This window comes from Aquarana catesbeiana, linkage group LG06, assembly GCF_042186555.1.
Source record: "Aquarana catesbeiana isolate 2022-GZ linkage group LG06, ASM4218655v1, whole genome shotgun sequence".
Classification (NCBI taxonomy): Eukaryota; Metazoa; Chordata; class Amphibia; order Anura; family Ranidae; genus Aquarana; species Aquarana catesbeiana.
Window position 1 is genome coordinate 291,078,592 of NC_133329.1, and position 11,095 is coordinate 291,089,686.

An 11,095-nucleotide genomic window follows, 5' to 3' on the forward strand; every position below is an offset into this window, starting at 1 on the left:
TAATTTGAATTGAGTTTGCATTAGGTCCGATGGTTTGAGATTCAAAAGAGCAGCAATCGATATTGGATTGTCATATCTACCACGTTTGTGAAGATTTTGATGTGATGAAGCAGGCATTTCAGATCCAGCTGATGACTGTTGCTGCTGTGGGGATCTAGAAGCAGAGCGTCTGCGAGGGAGGTCCCTCAATGAAATTTGATCCACAAGGCCCATTTTAAGCAATGCTGTTTGCAATTCCTCAGAAGAGCGACACACATATTTGTGCTGAAGGTGAGTGAAGCGTAGCGAAAATGGGAATCCCCAACTGTATGTAATTTGATTGCTAATAAGTACTTGCAATTGGGGTTTTAGCGCACGTCTCTTGGCAACAGTGGGTGGAGAAAGGTCTGCGAATAGCTGATATTGGTGTCCTTGAAAATTGAGATTGTTATTACCTCTGGCTGCTGAAAATAATTGCTCTTTAGTGCAGAAGAAGTGAAATTTAGCAATTATGTCCCTGGGAGGACCATTTGTCTTGTGAAGGGCTAGAGATCTATGTACTCTGTCCATCTCTAGCCTTTCAACAGGGATGCCAGGCTGCAGTTCCTGAAAGAGAGCTATCATAGTAGCCTGTAAGTCCACAATAGACTCAGGAATCCCCCTGATTCTCAAATTAGAATGACAGTGTCTGTTCTGCTGGTCCTCTAAACAGGACTGTAATAACATATTCTCATCTTTAAGGTTATCTAGTTCAGAAGTATATTGTTGAGTATGAGTTTCAAGTTCATCTACCCGCACTTCTAATTCAGCTGTTCTCTGTCCCAGCTCTCCAATTTCCTTAGTCAGCTTGTCAGTTATGTGGTCAGATGTTTGTTTAAGAGCTTTTTGCAGCATACATTCAAATTGTTTGAACATAGTCGATTGAACTACTGATTTTGAGCTCCCTGTGTCAGAATCAGACTCACCAGCAGATTCCTGTGATTTTAGGCTGTGTGACAGAGGCTTGAGGCTGCGCTGTGTAGTGTGCTGTGAGGGGGCAGCTGACGCCATCTTGGATAATGGCCTGGACAAGGTTTCCTTTTTAGAAACGGCTTTATAATTGATTTTCTGGCCTTTAAGGACCATGATTTCGGTACCGAAGGGTCCTGTGATGTGAGGGACACAATTGTGTGTCGTTCGTTTGGCCGCTGAAGCCCGGTGTGTCCATCCCCGGAGCAGAGCTCTAAGGAGACATGTCTGTTCCCTCAGACTCCGCGCATGCCAGCCCTGCAAAAAAGTTTTATCCCTATTGTGGGGTCACCAGTATGGTATTTGTATATTGAAATCATATCCCTTCTCAAGCGTCTCTTCTCCAGAGAGAATAGGTTCAGTGCTCGCAACCTTTCCTCATAACTAATATCCTCCAGACCCTTTATTAGCTTTGTTGCCCTTCTTTGTACTCGCGCCATTTCCAGTACATCCTTCCTGAGGACTGGTGCCCAGAACTGGACAGCATACTCTAGGTGCGGCCGGACCAGAGTCTTGTAGAGCGTGAGAATTATCATTTTATCTCTTGAGTTGATCCTCTTTTTAATGCATGCCAATATTCTGTTTGCTTTGTTAGCAACAGCTTGGCATTGCATGCCATTGCTGAGCCTATCATCTACTAGGACCCCCAGGCCCCTTTCCATCCTAGATTCCTCCAGAGGTCCCCCCCCAGCGTATAGATTGCATTCATATTTCTGCCACCCAAATGCATTATTTCACATTTTTCTACATTAAACCTCATTTGCCATGTAGTTGCCCACCCCATTAATTTGTTCAGATCTTTTTACAAGGTTACCACATCCTGCGGAGAAGTTATTGCCCTGCTTAGCTTAGTATCGTCCGCAAATACAGAGATTGAACTGTTTACCCCATCCTCCAGGTCGTTTATGAACAAATTAAATAGGATTGGTCCCAGCACAGAACCCTGGGGGACCCCACTACCCACCCCTGACCATTCCGAGTACTCCCCATTTATCACCACCCTCTGAACTCACCCTTGTAGCCAGTTTTCAATCCATGTACTCACCCTATGGTCCATGCCAATGGACCTTATTTTGTACAGTAAACATTTATGGGGAACTGTGTCAAATGCTTTTGCAAAATCCAGATACACCACGTCTACGGGCCTTCCTTTGTCTAGATGGCAACTCACCTCCTCATAGAAGGTTAATAAATTGGTTTGGCAAGAACGATTCTTCATGAATCCATGCTGATTACTGCTCATGATACCGTTCTCATTACTAAAATCTTGTATATAGTCCCTTATCATCCCCTCCAAGAGTTTACATACTATTGATGTTAGGCTAACCGGTCTGTAATTCCCAGGGATGTATTTTAGGCCCTTTTTAAATATTGCTGCTACATTGGCTTTTCTCCAATCAGCTGCTACCATTCCAGTCAGTAGACTGTCAGTAAAAATTAGGAACGGTGGTCTGGCAATTACTTGACTGAGTTCCCTAAGCAACCCTTGGGTGCAAGCCATCTGGTGCCGGTGATTTATTGATGTTAAGTTTCCCAAGTCTAATTTTAATTCCGTCCAAAGATAGATACATAAGACACATAAGATAGCAGCCTTTGCGGAAGACATATTACTTTTCTTAACCAATCCCCAAACTACTATCCCCACTCTGCTGAAAGAATTCGAACAATACAAATTGCTATCCAATCTACAAATTAATTTTTCCAAGTCACATGCCCTTAACCTAACTCTGTCACCGACTGAAGTAGCAGATTGTAAAGTTAAATTCCCCTTAATATGGAAGACATAATCTATTACATATCTAAGCATACAATTACCAAACTGTCTTGACGATTTATATCGGCTTAACTATATACCCATACAAAAAAATCCACCCCACCAACATCTGAATGGATACGCTATGTACACCAAACAGCTGAAATGGAAGAGCTGATACATATAACGAGAGACAGCCCTTCAACCTGGACATGTTGGACCCAATACTCAAATACTTTACACAGAGACCCCTCTCCTTAGAAAATCAAACAATCTCCATTGGATATACCAACAAACCAACATACTTGAAAAAATACAAATTCCACTTCCTTCCCTCTGTTAATCATACAAATCATTCAGACTCCCATAACCCCTCTTTATCCCACTATATACCCCCTGTCACAAAAACCTAAACACGAGCAGATAGCCCAATCTTGAAACTCCCCTAATAGATGAATAGATTAAACAGTTAATACCCTACACACACCATAATTAAGTATTAAGGTAACGCAATTTCTTCAAACATATAGAATTATATATAAGTAATACGATTGGTCATGCCCACACTCGGACACAGTTTTCTACTAACGGGTGTCCGGATGTAAAAGCAACATGACTGATATCACCAACATGTTATGGTCCTAATAATACATACTATTTGCTTGAAATTGAAATGCCCTTCTTGTTATTATACACTAAATATGTGTCAAGTTTAGCATTTCTATATACATATCACTACTGACAAAACCTTGAAAATGTTGTATCTGATTGTTAGTAACTTCTATTTCATATATTGATTTGATAAAAAAATGTTTTTCAATAAAAATATTGAAAAAAAGATCAAACAATTAATAATAGAGCTGAAATACAGAGAGTGTCAGGGCTCGGCTCAGCCCTTCCTTCTCTAAACTGGCCGCTCAGCTGTCGGCTATGTGCCAGCTCCTATCTCTCCACAGTGACTCACCTGTTGATTTCCTGCTCATCAGTCCTGCCTACTTAAGCCATCCAGCTCAGACGATCTCTGCCTTCGCCTTGGTCACATCTCAGGAGACACTCTCCTGTGTCCCTGTTAAAGACTTGCTTGGCTGACATTCCTTCTGGCTCCAGATCCTGCTTTCTGTTCTACCACGCTCATCTCTGGCTCCCTGACATTTTGGCTTGTCTGACTATCCGTTCCAGTTTCTGAACTCTGGCTATGCTTTGACTACGTTTACTCTGTTTACCTTTTTTTAATATTATTAAACAAGTTAGATTTAACTGTACTTCTGTCTCAGTCTGATTCATGGTTTCTGACAGATAGAAGTAAATGCTGCTTTACTCTGCACAGCATTGAGTGTCAGAATATTGCAGGTATTGGAGGGACAAGCAGGTATGGATTAACTCAGTAAATCATGGGTCTTATATTTGCACCCCCTGCACTCACAGAATTATACCTCAGTAAGTTTTTACAGCAATGCAAGATATGCTGATGCATCTAACAAAGTTACAATTAAAGTGGTTGTTAAGCCACTTTCAAATCTTCATACTATCAGCGCTGGGTCCTAATCCTGTATCCCCCTGTGTGGGTGATTTATAAAAAAAAACGATTATACCACATTTTACAGCGCCTCTCAGTGACCACGTGACTGGCTGGCTCTCTCCTTTCCCCATCTGACAGCCACAGGGGGTGGGGCTGAGATTCCCCCACTGACATCACTCGGGAAGAGAGGAGGAAGAGAGGAGGAGAGAGAGCCGACCGGTCCTGTGATCGCTGAGAGGCGCTCTGAAATCAGGTATCAGGTCTTTTTCTTTTTATAAATCACTCACACAGGGGGACACAGGATTAGGATACAGCGCTGATAGTATGACAATATAGATGTTATTTGAGCAGCATGAGTTGCGGGGGTGGGCATTGTCACGAGCTGACGGGCAGGGAGGGAGGGGGAGAGGACAGAGGAGAAGAGCAGAGAGAAGGGCTGCGGATGACGGAGGCATGTAAACTGACCATGGTGTCAGGGCCCAGCAGCCATGATATACTATGGTCAGTTTACATAGGGGAGGGCAGAAACTGGCATGATCAGCCAGGTATTTCAGGTGCAGGGGGCCAAATCACACAGCACAAGCTGTGCTATATAACATGCTTTAAAGGAACAGGATTTTTTTTTTTTTTAGGTTAACAAACACTTTAATGCCAATTTAGAGCAGAGGCTCAAAATTAAAAGATTAATTTAACTACTGTGACATAAACATATTTGGAACACATAACAATTCACAATATGTCCCCAAACCAAATACTAGTATTTTAAGCACATTAACATTATGACCTTTTATGATCCCACGCAGTCTATGCAAAGTGCTTATTTTGTTTAGAATAAGTAGCTCAAACACCTCAAGCATATTCTGGACATTGGATCCAATATAACTGTATCACTTAAAAACAAACAACAGTCCACATGGCACTACCAAAATATTCTGTACTTTTAGCAGCAATTTAAATAACAGGGAGCAAACAAAACGTGTGATTATGGCGAGATTTAACCTGAGCCAACCATTTTATAACCAACGCTTTGTTCCAGCTCTATAATTAACATCTAAAATTAACATTTTTAAACATTACTTTAAGAATCAAATGGATCAGGCTGTGATAAAAGAACAAAGAATTGTTTGCCTCAGCATTTTTCTAAACATTATCAAATTTCAAGGATGGGTGAAATCTGTGCCTCTAACTATTTACAAGTGACCAAGGCAAGAGAGAAGCACCAGGCCGACCCTTGTGGCTGTAAGCGATAGTTGCCCATTCATCCCTGGCAAATGAGAACTATTCAATTTCTATGAAGAAAGGAACAAAAATGTTAACAGGATTAGTGAAAAACAAAACAAAAAACCCCAACAAAACACACTTTATATCAACTAAGTTTGTATGTTCCTCTCTGCCATTCTTCTAAAAACATTTCCCAAGTGGTAAAAAAAATAACACAAAGAATTACACATACAAGTTTATACTGTATATCGTTAGTTAGCTTAGAAGTTTTTCAAGATAACACCGGAGAGCAGAGTTTGGAGTCTAGTTTTATCCTTGAACACCTAACTGTCTCAACAAAATAATATCATGTTGCTGCATAAAACTCTTCCCACTGATTTTTATTATTGAAATCCACTCAAGCATATTTCTGCAGTGAGGGCTCTTCTCTGGGATCCCCCTTCAGTGGTGAGGAGGCATGTAAGAGCTATATGGGGAACCTTTTTTTCGGGAGGTTCCCTTTCTCTATGTCTGTATGGGCCCAGATAGGCAGAGTTGCAGGGACTTATGGCATTGAAGTCAGTTTATGCAGTGAGAGGAGACACAAAAGCATTGTACAAATTTAACTAAAATGTAGAATCCATATGATCTACTCTTTTTAACTTTTGTGATAACTGTAACTAAGTAAATACTTATTACATAACTGACATATTGACAGTTGGTTTCACACTTACAATGGCCATACACTATGGGGGTCATTTACTATAGCACCAGGAAGTACTGGGCACTATGGCAAATAATAGCTCCCATTTTAGCCAAACAAAATTTCAACAGGCGAATGTGCGAATGAAAATTAGCGCTATTGTTGAGAAAAACACACATTGGTAAATTCCAAATCGGCGCTAATTAGCGCTTCCGCGTATATGCAAATGCCAATTCCTACCAAGTTATATAGTACTGCAGTGTAACCATGATCCAGGTATGTGAAAGAAACATTTTTATGTGAGATGTGCTCTACCTCGTGTGCATCTATTGATGTATGTTGCAATTAGTATTCCTAGTTTTTTTCCTTCTTTTGCTAATGAATGCAGTTATGAATGATTATTACATAGTAATGTCTGCTATTCTGTAAAGTTACATGTATTAAACATTTAGGTTACTTATTTGTTGTATGTTGTTTTTTATTTTTTAATTTAGGTGACTATAAAGCGGTAATTATTTATATTCATTCTTTAATCATACTACACTATTATGCAGGTCTCATTCTTAGCACAATGGCTTAGTGGTCTGCTCAGATGTCTCCACAGCACTCACAGTACAAGTTCAAATACCAGCCAACCTACCATCCCCCAGCTGTGCTTATTTTTTCAGTGCACAAGCGAATTAAAATAAACAAACAAAAAAAATGTAATCTGCCCATTAGTTAGTGTGTGGTGTTTGGAATTTCACACCATAATAGTATTGAATACTTACATATCATTGCATGCATTTGAAGAGTTAATATAATAGAATCAGCCAAACTTAAAGTGCATTGGCTAATTGGCATTCACCTATTTTCAGCATATGCTGCTTTGGCTAATTGGCTAATAGTCATTTGCCTTTTTTTTCACCAATTCAATCTTTTAGTATTTCTCTGTGGGATTTGAACCCATGAGTTCTTCAAGGTAGAAGTGTTGACCACTAGCCTATTGGGCGTAGCACAGCCATACATACAAAACACATTCACTAGAGCTGTCTCTCCTGCTGCCGCCATCTTCTCCGGCTGATGTGTTCTTCCGTGCAGCCGGTTACCCACTAATAAAATAAAAGCCGCTCTTCTTGTGGTGGTCTTCTGTGGCCATCCGATAATGTCACCCAGAGAATCCGCTCCATGGCTATGTAAGAGACGCCACACAGCGGGTGACAACACAGCAGAGGAAGACCGCCATGGAAGAAGAGCAGGTTTTTTTTTAATTAGCGGGTAACCAGCAGTGCGGAAGAACACAGCAGATGGAGAAGATGGCGGCGGAAGGAGAGACGGCTCTGGGAGAATACAGCTCAGGGAGAAGATGGAGGAGGGAGAGACAGCGTCTGGAGAAGATGGCTCAGGGAAGAAGACAGCTCAGAGTTATTTTACAATAAAGGACTTGTCAAAAACCGGCTATTGATTTTTTTTACATTTCACTGCTTTTTTTGGTGAATGGGCAGGGGTAAAATGTACCCCATATTTATTCACATAGGGGGGCAGGATCTGGGAGCCCCCTTGTTAAAGGGGGCTTCCAGATTCTGATAAACCCCCTGCCCACAGCCCGACAACCACCGACCAGGGTTGTCGGGAAGAGGCCCCCTGTCCCCATCAACATGAGGAAAAGGTGCTTTGGGGTATGTGGCCTGGTAAGGTTCAGAAGGGGAGGGTGCTCACTCGTCCCCCCCTATCCTGACCTCCAGGCTGCATGCTCAGATAAGGGTCTGGTATGGATTTTGGGGGGCCCCACATCAAATTTATTTTACATTTTGGTGTGGGGTTCCCCTTAAAGTCCATACTGAAGGGCCTGGTATGTACTGGGGGGACCCTATGACATTTTTTTCCTTGAATTTTGGAATTCCATACCATAATATTATTGAATAAGTACATACCATTGCATGCATTTGAAGAGTTAAAATATGGAATAAACCAAGCTGATGTACATTGGCTAATTATGCTTATGAGTACAATGCACACTTCCAGGAGGTGATGCTGTCAGTGAGATTTGAACTTATGGGGGCAGCAGGGTATACCGCTATGCTACAGAGCTGAGCACATACCTACAGAGAAAATACATTTACCGATGTTTGATTCTATACAATAATGTTTTGCATTTCAGGCATTAATATTATAGTAGCAACCATGCTCATGCTGATGTGGCATTGGCTAATAGGCATTCGCCTCTTTTCAGCATATGCTGCTGAGTCTAATGCAAGCTTTCAGTAGGTGAAACCATCTGTGTGATTTTCAGCCATTTGAGCACAATTATATTGAGAACATACATTTACTAGTGTTTGATGGTGGGACTACTTTATATTCTAGGTATAATAGTACTCAGCACAGTGACTTAGGCCCCTTTCACACTTGTGCGACCTGAAAGTTGCGAGATTTTGATGCCACTTTAAGCAATGCCTGTGTAATCTTGAGGTCTATGGACGCAGGAGTCCTAGGGAAAGGCACGCAACTTTCCCGCAATTTTGCATCAGCAATTTTGCCGCAATTCCAGGGAATGCCTGTGTAAACTTGAGGTCTATGGACCTCAACTCGCATCAAAGTCAGACCAAAGTAGTACAGGGACTACGTTGAAGTCAGTGTTACCTGAAGTCACACAGATATGAATGGTACACATTGAAAATCATGGGGTATGACTTGTCATGCAACTCTGAAGTCCAAAGTCGCACAAGTGTGACTCAGCCCGACTTTGTGAGCGATTTCAGAGACATCAGTGCACTTTACTGCACAGATGTCTAGTGAAATCACATAGGTCCCAACTGTTCTCCTTTAAGAAGGTGTCCTATGCCTACCTACTTTTGCTAATAGGTGTCCCTTATACCCATCTCAAAAAGTTGGGAGGTAAGAAATTGCCCCATGAAGTCGCCCAAAGTAGTGCAGGAACTACTTTTGGGAATCGTTGTGGCATCGCACCAATTCGGACAGTTCCATTACCATCAATAGGCGCCAATTTGGTCAGCAATTTGACATGTCAATTCAGAGCTATGTGAACATGTGTGAAGTTGCATAGATATTAGAGCTGCACGGTTCTGGGCAAAATGAGAATCACAATTTTTTTGCTTAGAATAAAAAGTTAACGATTTTCGCAATGTAAAATCTTTCACATTATCCCCCAAAAAATTGGGCTAACTTTTTTTTTTTTTAATTCATTAAAGTAATTTTTTCCCCAAAAAATTTAATTTGAAAGACTGCTGCGCAAAGGGTTTGATTAAATCTCTCTGGCTGTGGATCCCCTTGGCATAGTTCTTGATTTCTGGATGCCCAACATGCCAAGTAGTGGTCTAATAAGCCTGCTTTCAAACTCTCTTCCTTAATAAGAATTAATTCTCTGAGGCAGTCTGTAATGAACAAAGAACTTCTCCACTAAGACTTTGGCTGCTATGAATTCTCATTGGTCTTTTGTTGGAAATGCCTGGGCATAACAGGTGAAATGATCTTTCCCCACCAGGACATTTCCCTATCCACTCAAGTTGGGTTCTAGGCATAAGATGTCAATGCACACTAACTCCATTGGCCTTGGCTTTGAAGGTGTTCCATTGGGGCAGCACTGGAAAGCAGAATCTTTCTTTGTATGCAGCATAGGCAGGAGTGACAGTAGCTCTCGACTTTGGCCCTAATACAAGGCCAGTAGAAGCACTACCCTGAAGGTCTTTTCAGGACCTAAGTGGCCGTGATTATAATGGAGGGCAGCTAACACTGTTTCTCTTTTCTTCTCTGGCAGGAACTGTTGCCAGTTGTCTTTGGGATCAACTTTCCAGGGCTTTCAGGATCAAACTGCAAGGGTTGCTTTCAGTTTGGTCCTTTCTCAAGTCCTTCTTAGAGAGCTTGGGTAGGCCTCCATTGTTTATTTGAGTGAGATTGCAGTAGAGCTTGGGAACACCCTCAGCAGAAACTCCAATAGCTTTGGGCCCTTGGTCCAGTACTCGGTTCCTTGGCACAGAGCTTGCACCCCTTCTGATATCAGTTGAGTCCACTCCTCGGAGGGAGTACCTGATTCAAAGGGTGTGCTTGACAGGGTGTCACCATCTCTTTTCCTGACCTCTGGGCGATACTTCAAACTGAACTGGAAGCCAGATGCCAGTGTGGCCAACCATCTGTGGCCAGTGGCATCCAACTTGGCTGTGGTGAGGATATACGTGAGTGGATTGTTATTGTTTTTGACCACGAAGTCTGCACTATAAAGGTAGTCTTTCAACTTATCCACTACAGCCCACTTCAAAGCAAGGAACTCTATCTTGTGGGTGGGATAGTTCTTCTCAGCAGGGGTGTGGCTTTTGCTCACTTAGGCAATAGGTCATAAGTGTCCATTTTGCTCTTGATACAGTGCTTTGAAAAAGTATTCACACCCCTTGAAATTTTCCACATTTTGTCATGTTACAACCAAAAACGTAAATGTATTTTATTGGGATTTTATGTGATAGACTAACACAAAGTGGCACATAATTATGAAGTGGAATGAAAATGATAAATGTTTTTCAAAATGTTTTGCAAATAAATATGTGATAAGTGTGGCATGCATTTTTATTCAGCCCCCCGAGTCAATACTTTGTAGAACCACCTTTCGCTGCAATTAAAGCTGCAAGTCTTTTTGGGTATGTCTCTACCATTCTCTGAATAATGCTCTCCTTGCCTGGCCTGTCAGTTTAGTTGGACAGCAATGTCTTGGTAGGTTTGCAGTTGTGCCATACTTTTTCCATTTGCGGATGATGGATTGAACAATGCTCCGTGAGATGTTTAAAGCTTAGGATATTTTTTATTAATCTAACCCTGCTATAAACTTCTCCACAACTTTATCCCTGACCTGTCTTGTCTGTTCCTTGGTCTTCATGATGCTGTTTGTTCACTAAGGTTCTCTAACAAACCTCTGAGGGCTTCACGAACAGCTGTATTTATAGTGAGA